Here is a 23,580-nt window from a genome sequence, read left to right on the forward strand (position 1 = left end):
ACAAGAATAACCTTTACTTATGCAAACCGGTGAAGTAGTCTATTTTCTACTGGCTGTGGATATGTGTTGCCTTGTCAGATCTGATATCTCTAAACATAGGTCCTATAGGGCTTCCAAATGGCCAAAGTGGGACCTGCTCCGTACAAATGTCAGACGTACCAGGTCAGAACATACCTACAGCCGTGCATAGTACAGAACTATATGTATTAGCACAAATAAAAGCTTAGTCTAGTAGCAGTCCAGTTGCTTTTGCTACTTCACATAACATATAGAAGTGTCAAATATACAAGAACTGTTACATGCAACTATTAGAGAAACATAGAATATAATATTGTCCTGTAATCATGACATTTGCTATGTCTTGATTATTTTCGCATGACACATACGCCTAAGGAGGGACTGTCCCTCGCAAAGTGGGACAGGTGTTAATCCTAAAGTCTCACCTCGGCCAATTTAAAAGGTTGCAAATCTACAATAGGTATGCAGTAGCATGACCCAGCAGACGGATGTGGGTCTCAAAACACATTTACTTGTCTGCATTGCAGAGTATCAGTTCCCATGTATTAGCCAGATGGGAGCAGATTGTATGAGGAACACGCATATAATATGATTAATTCACTGGACAGGCCACTGATTCCGTACAGTCGAACGCCATGCCGTCACCTAATGGTCAGCCATACCCAATACTGTAGTCATGTAGTCCGATGTAATAGGCATCACAAGGGATCGCACCCACCCAACGTGAGTGACACATGCAAGCACCAGTGTCAGTGCATGCGCAAGTGAGGGAGCGAGTGGGTGTATGCGTGTTTGGCTACCTGTATGCGAGTATTGCACTGGTAAAGATATTTTAAGTCTAACCAAGTGTAAGAGGCTGTAACCAGAGGTCAGCAGTGCTTAACACCGCACAAACCCACGCACAATCGCTCCCAACTGCTTCAATGTGCCTTACTCACTCCGTATCCAGTGGGCTTGTTCTGGCCACAAACAAATAACCGTCCTTTGCAAGTGTTGGTAGCAACACCCTGCACACACAGCTAATGTGAATTACCAATACACCATGGCAAATATACAGACAATAGACAGTACCACACACATACCATACAGCACAGTCATCCAACAGTATAGCAATGTACTGGCAGATATGTCCAGACCACTGGTGTTTGCAGACCTGGCCGTCTTGTGTTTACGTGTGTGAACATGCTCAGTATGACCATTCCGCATGTTGTCGACTGATATTGCCATCATACCTTCATGTGTTTGAGCATGCCCAGTATGGCCAACTGTATCGCATGTGTTACATGTCCAGGTAGTCAGCACTTTGGTGCCGACCTCTGTGTTGTACACTGACAGGTGGCATGCTGTGTCTGCAGGGTATCCATCAGTCATGTGGCATTGACTGTTGCTACATTACTGCACAGCATGGGGGGACATCCGACTGTATCCTCATTCCTACACAGCACCGGGGGAGCACACCTGACTGTTGTTATATGTGTATGTTGGAGTGTGGCACACCTGACACTTGTACACTTTTGTTACTACTGTACTTGTATTTCAGGTACTCCATTTCAGTGTGTAGACCTACCTATTGTGCTGGCTAGAGACATATCGGTGTACTCCAGATCTTAGCTTTAATTACCAACATATTAGTTTCAGATGTCCTAGCCTTCACAACCTACATCCAACTGCCTGGCCTGCTGTAGTCTGTCTGTGTGGGTCTGTGGGGGGAGTCATCCATTGGGCATATTCAGAGGCCATAGTACAGCATTTGTCTGTGTTGGTCTACACCTGTCTAGCTGGTTGAGACTTGTGTGGGCTGTATGGACACACATAATGCTCAGCCCATTACCCACAGTGGGTTATGACACCCTGTGTACTACTGGCTACTATAGTTACCCCGGTATGTGCTACAGATGTCATGGTGCCACTATGGATGTCTACTGTCTGCTGCCTTAACATTCTGCCACCAAATTCCCTTGCATGCTCACATCCATACCATAGCTACAGGTGACAACACATTCTAATACAACTGCCAATCGGTAGGTTGATTGACTTACCTTGAGGGTGTGCCAGACCTGAGGATGGTGCTGGAGAGCTGCCTATGTCAGATGCACACAGTGCACTTCCTATACATGGCTGAGCACAGGTAGTGTCATGTTTTGCATCCCTTTTACTGTCTGTGTGAGTCAGAGATGGTGACATTCCCTGTGTACCTACTGTGTCAGTGCATATGCTATGCATTGCCTCTTTGCCAAGGCCAGGTCATACTGGGCACGCCTCCTTCCACCTACTGGTTCTGGCTCAGGTTGTTCCTCCTTCAAGTCACTATGTGCCTGTACAGGCCTTGGCATTGGTGGGGGGCTGTGTGGCCCTACCCCATGCTGTTCCTGCTGCAGCTGTTTCCGCGGGATCATATTGTGTAGCATAGCACATACCATAACAATTTTGGTGCATGTAGCTGGTGAATACTGCAAGGCTCCACCGGATGTGTCCAGACACCAGAACCATGACCTGAGCATCCCAAACACATGCTCTATTATATGTCTGGCCTGTGCGTGTGCCTCATTAGGGCGTAGTTGTTCAGGTGTGTGTGCATTTCTGATGGGTGTCATCAGCCACGGCTCCAGTGGGTACCCAGCATCCCCCACTAGGTGACCGTAGGGGATGTCCATATTGGCAAAGCTGTGGTACAGCTGCGTCAGATGCCATATATCGGAATCGTCATAGCTTCCAGGGCAGCCAGCACACACATTCAGTATAATGTCCTGGGGATCGCATATGACCTGGCAGTTGATGGAAGGGATGCCCCTGCGGTTAATGTAGGCCCTACCCTGCTCATCAGGTGGTGCTTTGATGCATACATGAGTGCAGGCTATAGCACCCCCTACCCCAGGGTAGTCTGCCATTTGGTGGAAGAGATGCATATTGCTGGTCAACACCTCACGTGTGTTGAGGAAATGTACGTGCTCACTGGCATGTGGTGACATGGCATCCAGGAACTGGTGGAATACCCTGGATGCAGGGACATCGGGAGGCATATGCACTGTACTGATTTCAGTACAAGTTATGTAGAAGGGGGGTAGCATTTTAAATTTTCACTGTTTCACGCTTTACTGCATGATGACATCATCAGGGCAGCCAGCCAGTCAGAATGGAGCTCACCACACATGTATTTCTGGCCGACCGGCCAGTTCGAGCAGGAAGCGTTATGGAGTATGGATGTACACATTTGGGAGAGGATTCGTTATGTTGGTCGAGCGGGAAGCGTTATGGATGTACATGTTTGGGAGAGGATTCGTTATGTTGGTTGAGCGGGAAGCGTTATGGATGTACACATTTGGGATTTGTTATGTTGGTCGAGCAGGAAGCATTATGGATGTACACGTTGATTCTTCATTATGTGTTGGTGAGTAAAGTCTTCATTATGGGTTGGTGAGTAAAGTCTTCATTATGGGTTGGTGAGTAAAGTGTGTGTGTGTGCTTCATTATGGGTTGGTGAGTAAAGTGTGTGTGTGTGCTTCATTATGGGGTGGTGAGTAAAGTGTGTGTGTGTGTGCTTCATTATGGGTTGGTGAGTAAAGTGTGTGTGTGTGCTTCATTATGGGTTGGTGAGTAAAGTGTGTGTGTGTGCTTCATTATGGGTTGGTGAGTAAAGTGTGTGTGCTTCATTATGGGTTGGTGAGTAAAGTGTGTGTGTGTGCTTCATTATGGGTTGGTGAGTAAAGTGTGTGTGTGTGTGTGCTTCATTATGGGTTGGTGAGTAAAGTGTGTGTGTGTGTGCTTCATTATGGGTTGGTGAGTAAAGTGTGTGTGTGTGCTTCATTATGGGGTGGTGAGTAAAGTGTGTGTGTGTGTGCTTCATTATGGGTTGGTGAGTAAAGTGTGTGTGCTTCATTATGGGTTGGTGAGTAAAGTGTGTGTGTGTGCTTCATTATGGGTTGGTGAGTAAAGTGTGTGTGCTTCATTATGGGTTGGTGAGTAAAGTGTGTGTGTGTGCTTCATTATGGGTTGGTGAGTAAAGTGTGTGTGTGTGCTTCATTATGGGTTGGTGAGTAAAGTGTGTGTGTGTGCTTCATTATGGGTTGGTGAGTAAAGTAAGTGTGTGTGTGTGTGAATGCCCCAGGTGGGATTACTCATGGTGGTGTGGTAGGGAATACCTCAGGCTTGAAACCTGTACCTTGTATGCAGGTGTTAAAGACCTGAATTCCCTACCCACCACCATTTGTAAAAAAATTGCAGATTTTTGCCTCATATTTGATCTGGTCAATATCTGTATCGTATCTGTGGTTTTTAAATATTGCAATGCTTGAAATTTGATGGTGCAGTGGTAACAACGTAGCATTGATGTCTCACAGCTGTAGGTTCTTGGATTTGGTTCTTGGCTGGGGTGCCTTCTTTGTGGGGGGGGGGGGTCTGTATCTTCTCCCTGTGTTTGTGTGGGTTTGCTTTTGTGTCCCCATGTTACATACAAAGACATGTCTGCATTATTTTTTCCTGGGCCTCTGCTGAGAATTGTGTTTTTTTTTTGTTCCAAGTCAGACTGTCCTGATTAACTAATTGACAGGCATTTAAATTTCAGACTTCAGGTTTCTGAATGTTTACTTCCTTACATATTTGATGGTGCAGTGGCAGTATTGTTGCCTCACAGCTATAGGTTTTCTGGTTTGATTCTTGGTTGGGGTGCCTTCTGTATGGAGTCTGCATCTTATCCCTGTGTTTGTGACATAGTAAAACAACTTTTTATTCTAGCAATAAATATATACTAACGCAACCTTTTTTATAGCAATTTTTTTAAGTTTATGACTATTTGAAATTTGTCCTTATTTTTGGGACTGTAATACCCTGTTATTGGCTTTGTCCAGGTTTTTTGTGCTAAGGTTGACAGCTATGGCAATAACTGAATTCACTGAATATGTTTGAGGGCTGTATTCCCTCATTACTGGGTTTGTCCAGGTGTTTTGTGCTAAGAGGTTGACAGCTATGGTGAGAACTGAATTCATTAAATGATAGCCATTTAAGTTTCAGTCTTCCTCTCTTTCACAAAGCAGGTGATTTGGCATAGTGGTATGTTGTTCTGACTATTTTGCACAGTGACCTTGGCAGTAAAATGTATGATGGTAACACAGCATTTTATTCTAGCAGCTTTCCAAGATTATACAAGCAATGTTTAATGTGTTCCTGTTTTTTGCCCTTTTGACCCACCCCAATTAATTTGGCTTTTTCCAGACTTCTTGTGCTGCGAAGTTGAGATGTAGTTGAGTATTGCATAGATTTTACAAGGAACTGAGAGCTGCAGGGGAAGAGAAGTTTAGTGCTGATTATGCTAAATCTGCTCACATTGCTAGTAGCACAAAATGTTGTGTACTTGCTTTTAATGCAGAAGGTTGTTGGTTCTATTCCCATAAGGGGTGAATGCTGCTGTACTGAAAGTTAGGACACTAACTATGAGCCTTTTATCAGTTTGCCATCCATTTCCTATTGCAATATTACTAGCTTATTATTAATGTAATTTAGGCAATTTATTCCTCAGGGGTATCAGACACTATTTTTCGGTGAAGTCATGAAATATAAAGGTGATTACTAGCAGCAACCTCTTCATTAGTTAGATTTATTTAACGTGGAATTATTTAGATTACTTTTTTTACTACTTCAGAGATTGTGCATATTATTTACTGATAATGGTGGACTGTAGAAGTTTGACTAGACTTTTATGATGGAAATGTTCTGAATTGAGCAGTTTTGTTTCATTGTTTACTGGAAAAATGCTCAAAGCAATAGGAAGGTGTATCAAAGAGCACATGTATGTTTCATATGCAAGGGGCCTATGATTTAAAAGCAGCCCAGAATTAATTTTTATCTGCCACAGGTAAAATGTATTTTTCTTTGAATGTGGGTTTTAATGTTGTTTCAATGAATGTGAGTTTCAAGGGCAGAGAAGTTTTAATGCCAAGTTTGTTTAGCAGATGTCTTAGTGTTTGAGCTGTAAAATGCAAAATAAAACATTCAAATGAAGTTGAAATCATCATAGAAGTAAATCAGTATGCACATTAGTGTTTATGGTAAATGGAGTGAAATAGCAAAGTAATGGATCATTGGAATGGCTGCAGGGGGAGGCTCCATTCAACCATGGTTTTGTGAGGGGGAAGGGTGGCAAACATAGACAGCCCCAGCTGAACTATACCTCCCAACTGTGCAGATTTTCAAAGAATGAATAGATTTTTTGCTTCTTATTTTTGGTTTGTTCCTCAATTTGTGGTTTTCTGGCAAATGATTTAGGAATTAAGTCACTAAATAATGACACACTAGTTTCAGACTTTATAACCTTCAGAAAAATGCATGCTAAAATAAGACCTGTTCTATCAACTGTCCCAGTTTATACAAGAGCAATTTTTAGTACTGTTTATATGTTCCCTCAATATATTTGGCCTTGTCCAGATTTATTGCATTAACAGGTTGAGAGGTACATGCAAATTGCTTTATAGAATTAGGCATAGCCAAACCTCAACTGTCCCTGATTTTGGCTCAAACTGTTGCTCTTCCCCTAATGATCCCTCCACAAAATAGCAATTTTGGAAGAAAACAGAGGGTTTACTTTACTTTTATAAATAACTGTAATGATCAGAGTTGCACATTACTTTTATTTCAGAAATGCATGTAGATTCTCTAATTTTGTCAGCTGCTCTAAGTTAACTGTGCTCATATTAAAATGGTGTCCCTCCTTTGACAGGTTCCCATCTGTATTGTCTGGCAATTTTATATTTTTGCATCACATTTTTGGTCCGTTTTTCATAAAATTGCAGTTTTCTGGCAAATTAGTGGCAAATTGTTAAAGACTGAAGTTAGAAAATAATGCAGACATTTCAGTTTCAGATTTCATACCTTTCTGAAAATTCGTACTGATGCAAGACCTACTACTATTCTATTATCTTTCTAAGTTTATAAGAGCAATATTTAAAAAGAAATGTCCTTAATTTTGGGCCTTTGCCTCAGTTTTATTTATGAGTTTGTTGCTGTAAGAGGTTGAGAGGTTGTGTGTGTGTGTGTGTGTGTGTGTGTGTGTGTGTGTGTGTGTGGTAGGTAGCATACCTCTCAACTTTCCAAATTTTGCAGAATGTCCAGATTTTTGCCCCATATTTTTTGTCTGTTCCTCATAAATTTTGTGATTTTCTAGAAAATCATTGAAGGCTGAAGTTGCTAAATAATGAAAGACATTTGAGCTTCAGACTTCATGTCCTTTAGAAAAATTCATACTAGCACAAATCCTGTTATTCTAGCAACTTTCTAAGTTCACGAGAACATTATTTAATATCTGTCCCTGTTTATTTTAGGCTTTGTCCATATTTCTTGCACTAAGAGGTAGGTAGGGGTATGTGTGTGAATGAAACATCCCAGTTAGTGGTAGCAGGTGGTTAGTAATTTACTCAAGCTCAAAACCTGTACCTTAGTTACAGAAAACAAAAGCATAAAGTCTCTACCCCAACTACCATGCTGCATTTTTCAAAGAACTGACATGTCAGGTTAATTTTCAATTCAAGGAACAGAGTTTGAGTGAATTTATATTGTATTACTGAAGAGGCATTACAGCGAATGCCTCTTCATCGACACTAAAAGAGCGAACCGTGAATTACGAGAATGGCCGTAGCTTGGCTGGGGAGGGGGGTAGCAGTTTGAGAGCTGTCAGTACAAATTTGAAAATCCTAGCTACACCCCTGCCTGGATGCAGATGCCTGTGAGATCCCCATGATATCCTCAGTTGTGCTTTGGGAGGTACCTGTGGCTAGTATACCTAGGCCTACACATACCTTTGTAGCCACTAGGATGGGTTCCCCTTGGCCTGTTCGATGTGTCAGGTGTGGCCGGCACAGCTCAACAATCTGCTGCAGGAGGTTTCTGTCCACCCCATAGTGCTCGACTATCTCCACCTCATGTAGCCCCTGGTAGGTTACCCTGGGTCTGTACAGTCTTCTCTGTCTCCTCACTGAGGGTTGTTCGGCAGCATTCACATCCTCACCACCCTCAGCCTCCTGCACATGTTGGTCTATGTTGCCTGCTGCAGCCCTTCTCATTTTGTTGGATTGTTTAGTAAAATTTCCCAGCATGTATACACCGGTGGTGCAGAGTATGGAAAAACCCGAGGGTATGGTTCTTGCTCACTTTATCGTAGTGTTCTGGGCTGGGCTGGGCCTGTAATCTGCTGATTGTGATAATTATCACCTGTTTGCCCAGCTTGTTCACCTTGACTACTCTCCTACTGCTGTTGTCCCTCCCAATTCCACTAGGCAGGTATAGACACACCCCTAGCCTAGGCATGCTAAGCCAGGAGCAATCCCAAGACACAGGGCTCCAGTCTACGTATAGTATGCCTGAGACCCCCCCCCCCCCATGCTTTCACCTATATTCGAGTCCTGCACCTGGCTATCTATACACATACACTCTTGGGATCTGCATCACACCCTGGGGATAAACAGGATTCACTATTTTCCACTTCGTCTGCATAGTATTGTCTTCTAATGCATAGTTACATGACCCATACTGAGCCTCCCCAAAAATAACCACTGCTTACTGTCGCGCAGACCCCGCACACAACTGGTTAAAAGCACCTTACTATCACCATATTCAATGTCCCTTGTATTTCCCAGCAACAAAACAACTGGCCTCTGCACGGCTCGACCCCGGGACCCTACACACCACAGACGATGTGCTTTACCACTAAGCCATAGCAGATATACATACATCTGCTGTTATCATGTATAGATCATCCAGCACAGGCATTCAACAGTATAAGACATGTATTCCATCATGCAGATTTATGTGTGCTAATGTCCACATATATATATATATATATATATATATATATATATATATATATATATATATATATATATATATATATATAATGTTAAAGCTGGTTGTCGCCACAGTAGTTACCAGGCTGCTGGTTAGTTTTAACAAGTCACTAGTATCCAATTATTCAACGATACAAAAAAACAGAGGTCAATGATGCTGCAAAGATACAATGAAATTTCTGGCAATTCAAATCACGAACAACAAATCCACGGGCTAATTTTATTTTATTATTGTGAGCGCTTTCACCTTTCTGCTTCTTCAGACAAAACACTAACCACAAAACTTTCAAGTTTAAATATTCCCCCCTCCAAGCCAATTGGTTAATGACAAAAAGCATTCCGTCACTTCCTTCAACTAAAAATATATTAGTTCAATACTTCTCGATTAAATTACTTCAAACAAAACACTTAATAAATATAAAAATATAAATTTACAAGAACATTCAATTCATAATTGTAAACATTAAAAACAATTACAACTAAAGAATCATAACTTTAATCGATTCCTGTAGTGCAAATGCAATCATAAAAAATACATGGTTAGCAGACAAGCCTATGCTATGGAAAAGATCACTAATTAAAAATAAAAATGTAGATGCTAAAATTGATGGACATCGCTAAAAATCATCTAGATGTCAAACTCTCATATAATGTACTAAATATTTCCCTTTAATACTACCTATACCTCAGGGGCATGTGAAACAGGAAATGGCAGCCGCTGAAATAAGAATGTGAGTGCCGAACATCTCATTCATCTTGGGCTCTCATCTAGTATACCAAATACTTTTCTTAGTGCTGCCTAGACCTATTTGTCATAGGACAAAACAAGTTAGCCACTATATAAGATACCAAGTCAGGAAAGGGCTAACAATGACCATGTAAACATTTATAGAGATGTTCATGAATAAATAAAGTAATAAAATACTTAATAAAATATAGGTTAGTTATGAATAATGTGCTCATTAATATAATCAAGGAAATTATTGGGACTAAAATTATGATGTTCTATATCTACATATAATTCATAGACCTCAAATGTATTCTTATCTACTCACTTAGAGAAAGTTTTCTACTCTTTAATGTTGGTTTCAAGGGGACTTTGTCATTCAAACCAGGGCTAACGTCCGCTCTGAGACGTATGATCCAATTAAGCTCACATTCTTCAGTGAAGTTCGAGATGTCCCCACCTCTTGGTGTAATATTAATAATTTGTAACACCATGAAACTAAAGTCATGTTGTGACCCCATACTATTAATATGCTTCGCAAGTGCATTATGTATGTATCCTGTTCGTATATTATAAACATGGTCTCTAATTCTTTCGCGTAATTTTCTGTTTGTCTTCCCAACATAGAATGCCTCACATTGACTACATTTTGCAAGGTATACTAAGTTCTCACTCTGACAATCAGTTTGTGTATTAAAGAAGAACACCTTACCAGTTTTCGGATGTTTAAAGACACAATCAACATTTATATATTTACACTGGGCACATCTACCACAAGGGAGGGTATTAATATCCTTGTCCCTTTTATCTACTTCCTAGATAATTGATCTGATTGTCAGAGTGAGAACTTAGTATACCTTGCAAAATGTAGTCAATGTGAGGCATTCTATGTTGGGAAGACAAACAGAAAATTACGCGAAAGAATTAGAGACCATGTTTATAATATACGAACAGGATACATACATAATGCACTTGCGAAGCATATTAATAGTATGGGGTCACAACATGACTTTAGTTTCATGGTGTTACAAATTATTAATATTACACCAAGAGGTGGGGACATCTCGGACTTCACTGAAGAATGTGAGCTTAATTGGATCATACGTCTCAGAGCGGACGTTAGCCCTGGTTTGAATGACAAAGTCCCCTTGAAACCAACATTAAAGAGTAGAAAACTTTCTACGAAGTGAGTAGATAAGAATACATTTGAGGTCTATGAATTATATGTAGATATAGAACATCATAATTTTAGTCCCAATAATTTCCTTGATTATATTAATGAGCACATTATTCATAACTAACCTATATTTTTATTAAGTATTTTATTACTTTATTTATTCATGAACATCTCTATAAATGTTTACATGGTCATTGTTAGCCCTTTCCTGACTTGGTATCTTATATAGTGGCTAACTTGTTTTGTCCTATGACAAATAGGTCTAGGCAGCACTAAGAAAAGTATTTGGTATACTAGATGAGAGCCCAAGATGAATGAGATGTTCGGCACTCACATTCTTATTTCAGCGGCTACCATTTCCTGTTTCACATGCCCCTGAGGTATAGGTAGTGTTAAAGGGAAATATTTAGTACATTATATGAGAGTTTGACATCTAGATGATTTTTAGCGATGTCCATCAATTTTAGCATCTACATTTTTATTTTTAATTAGTGATCTTTTCCATAGCATAGGCTTGTCTGCTAACCATGTATTTTTTATGATTGCATTTGCACTACAGGAATCGATTAAAGTTATGATTCTTTAGTTGTAATTGTTTTTAATGTTTACAATTATGAATTGAATGTTCTTGTAAATTTATATTTTTATATTTATTGTGTTTTGTTTGAAGTAATTTAATTGAGAAGTATTGAACTAATATATTTTTAGTTGAAGGAAGTGACGGAATGCTTTTTTTCATTAACCAATTGGCTTGGAGGGGGGAATATTTAAACTTGAAAGTTTTGTGGTTAGTGTTTTGTCTGAAGAAGCCGAAAGGTGAAAGCGCTCACAATAATAAAATAAAATTAGCCCGTGGATTTGTTGTTTGTGATTTGAATTGCCAGAAATTTCATTGTATCTTTGCAGCATCATTGACTTCTGTTTTTTTGTATCGTTGAATAATTGGATACTAGTGACTTGTTAAAACTAACCAGCAGCCTGGAAACTACTGTGGTGACATCCAGCTTTGACATTAGTTATTTGTTCATTGCCACGGTAGTTTTTGTGGTTCGGTGCGGTGCTGTGATTAATATATATATATATATATATATATATATATATATATATATATATATATATATATATATATATATATATTTTTTTTTTTAATTTAATATTTGTTGACCGGGAAAGTCCGACTAGGTTCCACAAAGCCTGCTTTCAGTGGAGGCCCGTGGAGAAATGCTCCAGATGCATGTCTTTAGAATGTGGGAGGAAACCCACGTGAATGCAGGGAGAACATGCAAACTCCACACAGAAGGCACCCCAGCCGAGAATCAAACCGGAGAACCTTTTGCTGTGAGGCGACAATGTTAACCGCTGCATAGAATATATATCTCAACAGCGGACCACGTGACACCAAAGCATTAGACAAGAATGAAAAGGAAACCACATGTGCCTCCTGCATTATGTACTGGTGTTAATATCAAGGCAAGTGTGTTTCTGTGCATCACACGGGTTCAGACTGCATTAAGGGTAAGATTAGGATTGCTGACATTACTCACCAGATCTATTGCCAAATGTATGTGTATGTCTTGCCAACCCAGTCACTTGACTGATTGTGACATTTATGGCCACTTATATAGGAAAACAACAAAACACACTCCTTAACACATCCAGTAGTTAGCCACTCACATACACCAACACATAGCACATGACTGCCAAACACACACACCTGTTATACCTTGGAATAGAACACCTATCTGTTTATTCTATTACACTATAGCATTACGCAGTTACAGAACGCGCTACCAAGATTACTGGGACACAGTACTCCCAGAGGTGTACTTCTAGGTGGGTGACATCATCAGCAATGGCAAAGTCGGTGATAGGAATTGTATGGAGTGTGAGCAGTCTAAAAGCATTATTCTGTCCCCAGACAGACGGAGACACACACACAAGTGGCATGGTTGGGATCAGAACCCAGACCTATCTGCCTTATCACCCTACATCATTACACAGTTACAGAACACGCTACCAAGATTACTGGGATGCTATACTCCCAAATGTGTATGTCTAGGTGGGTGACATCATCAGCAATGGCAAAGTCAGCGAAAGGGGTTGTATGGAGTGTGAGCAATCTAAAAGCATTATTCTGTCCCCAGGTAGACAGAAACACAGACACACAGTTGGCAGCATGGCTGGGATTAGAACACAGCCCTAATTACCTTACCACACCACAGCATTACACAGTTATAGAATGTGCTACCGAAATGACTGGAACACAACACTCCCAGAGGTGTACTTCTAGGTGGGTGACATCATCAACAATGGCAAAGTCGGCGATCGGGATTGTATGGAGTGTGAGCAGTCTAAAAGCATTATTCTGTCCCCAGGCAGATGGAGACATGCACACACAGTTGGCATGGCTGGGATTAGAGCACAGACCTACTTACCTTATCACACTGCAGCATTATGCAGTTGCAGAACGCACTACCGAGATTACTGGGACCCAATACTCTCAGAGGTGTACTTCTAGGTGGGTGACATCATCAGCAATGACAAAGTCGGCAATAGGGATTGTATGGATTGTGAGCAGTCTAAAAGCATTATTCTGTCCTCAGGCTGACGGAGACAGACACACACACACACTTGGCATGGTTGGGATTAGAACACAGACCTAACTACCTTATCACACTACAGCATTACACAGTTACAGAACATGCTACCAAGTTGGGGTGACGAAAGCCACATCTCTAGGGCTAGGCTTGCAAATGCCTTAGGGCAGATAGCCTAGTACTAAACTACTACTACTACTAAACTATTAAGATTACTGGGAAACAACACTCCCAGAGGTGTACTTCTAGGTGGGTGACATCATCAGCAATGCCAAAGTCGGCGATAGGGATTGTATGGAGTGTGAGCAGTCTAAAAGCATTATTCTGTCCCCATGCAGATGGAGACACACACGCACAAACACACAGTTGGCATGGTTGGAATTAGAACACAGACCTAACTACCTTATCGCAATACAGCATTACACAGTTACAGAATGCGCTACTGAGATCACTGGGATACAGCACTCCCAGAGGTGTACTTCTAGGTGGGTGACATCATGAGTATTGGCAAAGACGGCAATAGGGATTGTATGGAGTATGAGCAGTCTAAAAAGCATATTTCTGCCCCCAGGCAGACGGAGACAAACACACACCAGTGGTGGGATCAGGACAACAGCCTATCTACGGACCACTATTACAATACTACATAGATCCGAGCCGCGCCACAGATACTACACCTTTCAAGACTGTCAATATGACCTTCTAGGAATGCGGACATCGACATGGATGCTGGCATTTATGATGTACATACCTATGAACCTGTGTGTTCAATGTAGGAATCCATCCTGAAGTGGGGTATGGCCATCTGTTGACTGGACGACTACTATTGCTATACAGGGTTACAGTGGCCATGACCATACACATAGAGGCACATAACTGACATAAGGTGTCACTGGGCATGCTCACACACTTAGTAGCACACAGCCATTTGGAATACACTGTGTGTCCATCTACACAATGTTATACTGGGCATGCTCACACACTTAGTAGCACAGGGCTGTTTTGTATATACTCTGATTCTAAACACGGAAGAGCAAAGTAGCCATGCTAATACAGTTAGACGTGAACAACATATTGTAATGGACTCCAGTGTTGATAGTTGTCATTGTTAGCAGGAACGCTGCACTACATATATCTGACACCAGTCTTCTACACAATGTCTGCTGCTGTCCGTCACCTTAGATGTATCAATCTAAACCTGGCACACTACTACCACCCATGGTGATGTCCTGCCAGGAGTGGCTACTTCACCCATATAGTGCCATTCATAGTCGAATGTCTGAGACCAGGTTAACACTCTGACACCTTGAGGACAACTGCATTGTATGTGTATGCTAAACAGTGTATGATGTGTAGCGTTCGTAATCACAGCTGCCCAATGTAGATCCAACAATGGGGAATACTGTCATCTGTGCAGTGAGGAACACCTGGCTGAAGGCTCAGTTGTGCACAATAGCACTACCACCGTATACCTCGGATACAGACATGGGCCATAACACAGGTAGAGACCGCTCCAGGTGGTGGTGTCCCCACGTACATGAAGGCCACTCACATGTACTGACCAGTACACCCTCAAAAAGCATCACAGATATGACAGGTGCAGATCACAGTGTCAAAAGCCACATTCTAGGTTGTAGCCCTCAGACATCACCATGTCTTTGGACCAGCAACACACATCCATACATGTGGTAGAACATATAATAGTACAACACCATGTGACCCATGACCAGTGGACTGTTCCTAGCTCTACATCAACTGTGTAGTCTACCCACGTACTGACACAGTTGCATCATGTGTTATGCAATGCAATGATATCACTGTTCATAGCCAGGTTGGCTGTACACATAACAGGGGCCCTGGGTCATATACAGCAGTAACAGATGACTGTTGCTGTACACCAGTAAACACCCTCATGTTTGGATATGACATACATGTACCTGTCTTGGATATGTACATGCCACACACACACACACACACACACACACACACACACACACACACACACACACACACACACAAAACACATATGTACATAGCATAGCTGTTGCTGTCCTTCATGCAAACAGGTGACTACAGCAATTACAGACATGCACATGGAAGGTAGGTCCATGGCTGTTGAATGCTAACAGTACATAAGGTGTGATATCAATGTTGACTGAGTTAACATTCCCTCTGTACTGGTTACCTATGACAACTATCATATCATACAACAGTCCATGTGTCATGTATGTCATCACACGTCCACCAACTGCAATGCCTACAAACATGGCAAAATGACAGGAATTTAGGACCTACACACATGTACATGTAGTGGTGTGCATTCAGCTACCATGAGTGTGCAGTAGCTGATGTTTGCAGGTGACGTGTGTCTTACTACAACATGCAGCTGCAATGCAGCCCCATCATTGCCATCTGTATATGGTGATATACTGACAGTACGGTAAGATGTATATCAGGTATGGACGGATGTGTTGACAAAACTAAGTGGTGGGACATCTTTGCAGATGGATGTTTGCTGAAGACAGCTCACAGGTGTGTCACAAGCCGTCCTACAATAACATGTGCAAACACTAAGCTATGTTTCTGTTACTTGAAGGGGAACACATACAACCTACACAGGGGTCAGGGTGTCACTGACTGTAAATCACTTGACACCTGTAACACTTAAGACCTCCTGTGTGCATATATCAGCACAATTGCCAAAGGTAGCATCAGTACACATTATAATGTGAGCAATACTGCTGCATGCCTGTCATATGTATCATAAGATAGCAGGTGTTTGATTCACAGTACTGCCATGTGTGTTTGCTTGTGTGTCCATATATGCCACGTATGGTGGGGAATACATCCCAATTGTTACTCACTCTCCTGTACACTGTTGTAGAGATCTGTACATACTGCATTGTAGAAAGCAAGACATAGGCAGGGGTGGGGTGTGTATCACACACATGTGAGCTATCTGTATGTGCATGACATAGGTGCATTCAATTGTGGACTCCACAGTGTGTGTGTATGTATGTATGGCTGTCTGGTCCATGGAGTGAGGATGTATGTTACCATAGCGAACAGATAGGACCCTTAACCCCTCCAGGTGATGCAATCTACTACCCTGTTTATGCCGTCGATCTTAGGCATTACTGACTACCTGTACATGTGTATTCTCTGTGTCTCGTCATGTGGGTGTACAGTACTGTAATGGTGATTACCACATAGGCAGGGATCCTCACCTCAACACTATCAAGTGTGTATGTGTTACAGTGTTGTTGACCCCATGAGTGTGGGCGTGTTACTGTGTGTCTGAATAAATGTGTGCAAATACCTGTGTGCGTGTGTGTGTGTGTGTGTGTGTGTGTGTGTGTGTGTGTGTGTGTGTGTGTGTGTGTGTGTGTGTGCGTGTGTAAGTGAGTGTGTGTGTGTGTACTTGTGTGTCCTCATCCTGTAATGTGAATGTGTATTACTGCTACACAGTGAGGCCTCAAGCTATCAACTGGTCTCTACCCTTGTCATCAGCTAGACTGCTATGTAAACTCCCTGCCTCATGTAACTGTACCTGTGATATCACCCGGTATGGATGTTACATCTCTAGCCACTGTAGCTTAGTACACAGCTCCTATGCTCCTGGATAAGTACATGTGTAGACATCTTTGGAATGTCAGCCTTTCTAACAGTGAGGTTGAAGCTACGAATTGTATGCTGGTATTGCCATACATACCTGTGAGTAGTCCACATTTACACATGGGAAACTAACTGTAAACACTGACACTCAATGGTACATGCAATTAGACCTGAAGGAGGGAAGCAGGACATCATGACCAACATGCTGCTACTGTTGTTACCTAGACACATACTGTGAACAGAAAACAATGCATTCTAAACCTGCACTACATGGTATGTCTGCTGCATGTCAACAGTACACAACAATTGTAATCTACACTTATCTCCCTATTCTGTTCAACCTGTGCATCAGACAATATGAGCATGTCCCTGCACCGATGGTGTGGATGACAGGGATGTGGCACAGGCATCATCATATGCACAGGGTGATAATGTTTTCCAGGGGCCTAGGCTGCACCAGTGGATGACATCATGTGTGTGGGTTAGGGCCTGTGATCTAATGGGCCATGTGTAGTTGTTATGCATGTGTGTGTAGCAGTGCCCTACAGATGTTTCTGGCGTGTGCGTGTATGTGTGCACACAGTTCTGCCATGTGTCTGGCCTACAGAGGGGTATTACTGACAGCTCCAGACTGTACAGACCAGGTTGTACAGCTCACGGTGTCCGGCCATGGCCACGTGACCTATGCCTGCCAGGGGTTGCACGGACACTAGCAGGCAGAGGTGCAGATTGGGCACTGTCCAATGACACATGTCCACTGGAACCGTGTCCCCATTGGGACAAGCCAGGGCCAAGTGCACGTGGCCTGCTGTGTCCTGGTGTGGACAGCACCAGCTGCACTGCTGCTGCTACCGCCACTATGGGAGTGGACATGTGAGGTAGCTCGTTCATGTAGACCTGCACCAGGTGATGTAGCTGGCCTACGTCCACGTGCCCTACGCCTCACTCTTACCAGATGTTCCAGCACAGACAACTCATGCTCATGGATTGTCATGCCATGGTCAAGGATTCCAACCATGTCACCCAATTGTCTGTCCAAAACCTCAGCAATCTGCTGTTGAGCATTTGCCATTGCTTGGATGTTGTCATTTAAAGAATGGATAGCAGCCCTCTGAAGCCTCTGCCCTTCTCTGTTCTGCCATTCAGCACTTGCCTGTGTTGCCATTACAGCCTGAAACATGCATCTGGTGACACCAGCTGCTGTGATCTGTCCTGCAGGGGCATGTTGGCCAGAGGTCCTCCTATGAGCAGCACGGGGCACATGCCTGTGTGGCCCATCTCCAGTCATTTGCCTGACACCATGGTGTGAATACACACCTTCTGTAGCCACCACACTTTCCTGTTCCAAGCTACCGCACGCCAACTGTCCTTCCTCTATGCCACTGGTGATGGGGTATGTGTTGGCATGATATCTGTGTGCGGGGATGAGGGGGATATAGGTGGAATGGCAACCAATGGCACAGATTCAGCTCCAGACAACCCTGCCTGTGCCTCAAGCATATGTTCATCATCACTGCTAGAGTCTGTAGGGACACTAACTTCAGATGGACTGCAGGAGGGTAACGCACTTACATCATCCGTGAGGGCAGACAAAGACTCTACATTACAATACAGACACACACAGACACACACACACACACACACACACACACACACACACACACACACACACACACACTCACCATGCATGTAATTTGACAGAAGGCATGCAACATGCATGTGATACAGCAGACAGCATGCAGCTCAGACAATAAAAGTGGTAGTTATCATACATCCCTGGGTTGCACACAACAGCATGCATGTGTCATAGCAGAAGCCATGCATTTCACACAATCATGGTATTAAGCATGCATCCCATGAGTTGCACCATGTGGACCAGCACAGGTTAACAGTACACATGGCTGATGTGTGGCATATGACTTGACATTAACATGTAGTATGACATGTAATCTGCTGACGTGTTCATTGACATGCATACATGTTTAACACAATTGTGTCCTGTCACATATACAGTGGGGTAATGGTGTCACATTGCAGTGTTGTCTGTCCGCCCTACAGATAAAATGCACATTTAGCAGATGTGCATGACCATTGCAGGGTATTATGAGGCATCTATATTGCTATACAGTGTAAAGTGCAGGCACAGTGCCATTGCATGGAATCATGAGGTGTCTCTATTGCTATACAGTGTGAATTACAGACACAGTGCATAGCCATGACTGTGTGCATACACAATACATATATACTGTGGATTGTGACCCACGTCGCTGAGGTGTATACACACTAAACCATGATGTGGAATGTGTGACACAGGTCACCGAAGGCCATACGGATGACACCCCTGCACATCTGCAAACATATTTTATCTGCCTGGCAACCATGTCCACACATGGCATACTTGTCAATACACCATGTCCCACATGACATTTGTGTACCACACACACAAGGTGCATGGCTGACAGTTATGTCCAACAGCAGCAAGGGAAATGTACTGTATCTGTGGCCTGATGTGGCTGGCTGTGTATGTATATGGATGCTATACAGGTGACTACTGTCATGCTGTGACACAGTCATGATGTTCAACACATCTTATGTGGTTGAATGATGTTATGCCTCCACAAGCTGTGCACAGGCCTGTAGGATGTCCAGTGTTCCACATCTGCAATATAACCATTCAACAAAGGCTATAGTTGGACCATGTGTAGCCAATGTACAACAGGGTGTACACACAAACACATCACATCTACTGTGTGTTGCTACATGTCTCTGGCCATCCTCCATGGCCATGTGTTATCATGTGCAGGCCAAATGGTTGTGATGGCTGTCTATCTCACATGTCTGTGTTGTCCCATATGACATGCACCCATAGATGTCATATATTCCACTGTCCACAGGGTTATGCAGACAAACGGATGTATGTTTGGTATGTGGAGTATGTTTTATGGGATAGTGAGACAATGTTGCAGCCAGCCCACTAAATGTCATGGACATGTCAGATGGCACATCACAATGTGTGCACTCATAGCAGGGGCATAATCCACAATGGTGAATCCTGTGGGCTGCCCATACTCCAGCTCACTGTGTAGTACTGTTGCTGTACCCCACATATGTAGATCTGATGTGTAGTACATGTTCCTACATTGAACAACACCTCCACTGTTGTATGCACAGCTGTCCACACATCTAGCAATGACAGTTTCTGAGGTTTAATTTTGGTGTTTCACTTTGTTTGTAAGTATTGCACATGGGTAGCCATTGTGATGGATTGCAGATGTGACCTGTATATTGTGACCAGACCATACATTATGTGTACATGTGTTAACTGGCCACATGGCAAATAGATCTGTGCATTAACATGCCTGATACTTATAACTGTCTCACCTGCAATGGCCTGCTGTCTTAGTGGAATGCCAAAGGTACCTATATAGAGGTGACACAGCAGTATGATCATTATACACACCTGTATGACAGCTATAGGGTGCAATGTGCATGTTAACACATTCACCAGTACAATAGGATATACTATGGGGTATGCACATGTGTGCATCCACAGAGTAGCATACTATAGTATGCAGCATGTGTGTATACATGCCTTGCATATGATGTTACATTACATATTGTACAGTGACACATGCAACTATATGGGATATAATATAACTATTATATCCCATATAGTTGCATGTGTCACTGTACAATATGTAATGTAACATCATATGCAAGGCATGTATACACACATGCTGCATACTATAGTAGTGACTTACCAGGCAACTCCAGGCTCTGTGGTTGAGATACACCAACCTCCATGATGTCAGCTAAGGCTTGTGGATGCTGTTCTGCCGGTGTCCCCAGGTTGGCCAGTAGCTCCTTGGTATGTGTGAGTGGGGGCTGGGTTGGTAGCCCACCACCTGTTGCATCTTGTTCCCTGGCGATTGCATTTACACGCTGTTTTGCACGTCTGATTAGGTCCATGCAGTGTCTGCACACCTGCTGGTATGTGCGGTTATGGCCACCCACACCATTAACCCTCCTGCGAAGTTCCTGCCACAGGTCATCCCACTGTTGTGCATCCTGTGGCACATGGTTAAACAGGACATCATAGTTTTCTTGGAGGTAAGGTATAAGGGCCTCATCCTCCAAGTGAGTATAGGCTGGAAGCCTTGCTCGCGTCATACATGGAAGACATAATGATGGATAAAGGTCACAGTATCTCAGAGATGCACAGAGATACAGCTGCACATACATGTGTATCACATTTATTACATATAAATAGTTGTCTTTGTAAATCTTCATGACACTGACACCACTGACATGTTTGTGTCACACACATTTGACACCCAATGGAGATTGGATATTATCACCATATATGTGTGTCACCTGATTACATTGCTCATACTCTATGTGGATGCTGTCTTGATGTGGGCATGTCTGTTTGCCTGTACTGGTGTTCTTACCTATCAGCACATGCCTGGATGTGTCCACATTAATGCTGTCAACCTTGATGCTGTGTATATGTCACATATAAACACATACACTGCCTTAATGGACATTACCTGTGACACTGCAGACATGCACACGGAAGGCTTTACATGCATGTGTTTTGCCAGATGCATCTACACGGCACTATACAGCAGTTCAACATCCTGCCACGTATCGCCTGTGTTGCACATGTGATACACATGGGACACTGGCTAGCCTGATGGTATTTGCAGGGATGGTTATTAACTATAGCATGTATGGCCAAGATCATCTAGTAGTCTGTATGCCCTGGGCCATGTATGAGCCTAGGATGTAAGGTTACCCAACTGTAGCCAACAGCCGTGTTTCCGGCGCCAGGTGTAGCAGTGCCACATAACTGATCCACATGGTTAATGATACATCTACCATGCAGTCATCACACCATGTCTGACAGAGGTGAAATGTGCAGCTTTGATGGACAGGGTTGCATAGTATGGCAGGAGTATGTAACGTGTATGGCACAAGGATCTGTCCAGCATGTGGCAATCCTTGTACTAGGAAAGTGGATGTCCATGACGTATGTATTTGAGATCAGGATATGTACGTGTAGCATGCCCAACATCACAGTGTTGGACATGTCTTTATGCAGGGTAGGCATCATGCTACAAGTGGAGATGAGGATTGTGAAGGCTGGTGTCAGCCATCCAAACATGGCCAATACCCCTTAAAGGTGATATGTGATCCGATATAGGTCACTTGAGTGATGAGTATGGATGAACAATAATCTCTATATTCATGGATGGCACCCTGTCATGACTAGGGTTGCCTCTTATGACTACCTAATAGGCTTGGTGACGTCACTAGCTCAGGGAGGTAAACTGCACAGTAGCATCCCTTACACACAGTGTCCATTATGTTGACCGCTGCCCAGGTGGTAGTTCATGGGTACAGGGTTATTAACCTAGCAGTGACAATGCAATATGCAGCTGTCAGACTGTGCACATATGTCACACACCTCACCCACAAAGCCCCTTCTGTATGTTGTCCACAACACTGAGTCAGCTATTGCTCCTAGGTCATAGCCATTCACATACTTACATAGGCAGGTGCCTCCCATTTGTCTGTGTGGTATGGGCTACAATGAGTGGGAGTACAACAAATTAACCCTGTTTTACTGTAGTTGGCACTGGTGTGATATGCACATATTAATCAGACACCTTTTGTAGTGTTGGTTCTGTCAACAGTCCACTGGCAAAACACTCTTGTGACATACGAATGTACATCTAATATACTGAGTGTAGGTGGAACACAGTATGGGTGATGATGTCCTATGACCTGTCACAGGTATGATATGCAGTGTGAAATCATCCGTACTGTCATCTACATCTGTACTGCTAACAACATATACGTTGATTAAGGTTCATGGCCTTTCAGACCAGACTCAGCAGGGTAGTAGTGCAGTGCCTCCCATTATGAGTGGTGTCTCCACTTTGTGGGTTGTGATAACTGTTGGTGTGCACCATTCAGTGTTTTCACAAAATGGCATGAAGCTATGTTTTACATGATGTGTATGTGGAGAGCAAACTGTTTTGCCATATGTGTATGATACAACCAGGGATGTGGACAGGTCCCATGCAGCTCGAGTGCACCTTGTACCATCATAGTTATGATTACAGGGGCTCTGCAGTGTACATGGATATGTGATCGTGTACCTGCTGGGGGGGCAGTGTGTTTATGCTATCCAACACCCTATCTGTATTGCTTATTCATACTCAGCACTTGTTCAGAACATGTAAGCACTACATGAGCTAGTAATTACTATAGCACTCAATCCTCCTCATTACCTACAAGTAAACACTGTTTGTACTTACATTTCCCACTTGCTTAGAGTAAAACAGCTCTTGTACATACTTTCCTCACTTATCTAGTGGGAAATAGTTATATATTCAGACATGTCTAGGTGTCAATTCCCAGTGTTCTCGCCTCTCTATATGATGAATATGGGCATCATGAGGCAATATAGAAATTGTCTCATGTATACAGTCAATACTCCCCTCCTAACATACAACACTACAACCTGTGGGAGATGCACATATCTAGCCATGCTGGAGGTAAAGCTCTCTCCAACCCAGACTGAACTTGACAATCATGTGGGGATGTTAA

Source organism: Protopterus annectens, chromosome 12.part0, assembly GCF_019279795.1.
Source record: "Protopterus annectens isolate FY-2018-M chromosome 12.part0, PAN1.0, whole genome shotgun sequence".
In the NCBI taxonomy this organism is placed as follows: domain Eukaryota; kingdom Metazoa; phylum Chordata; order Ceratodontiformes; family Protopteridae; genus Protopterus; species Protopterus annectens.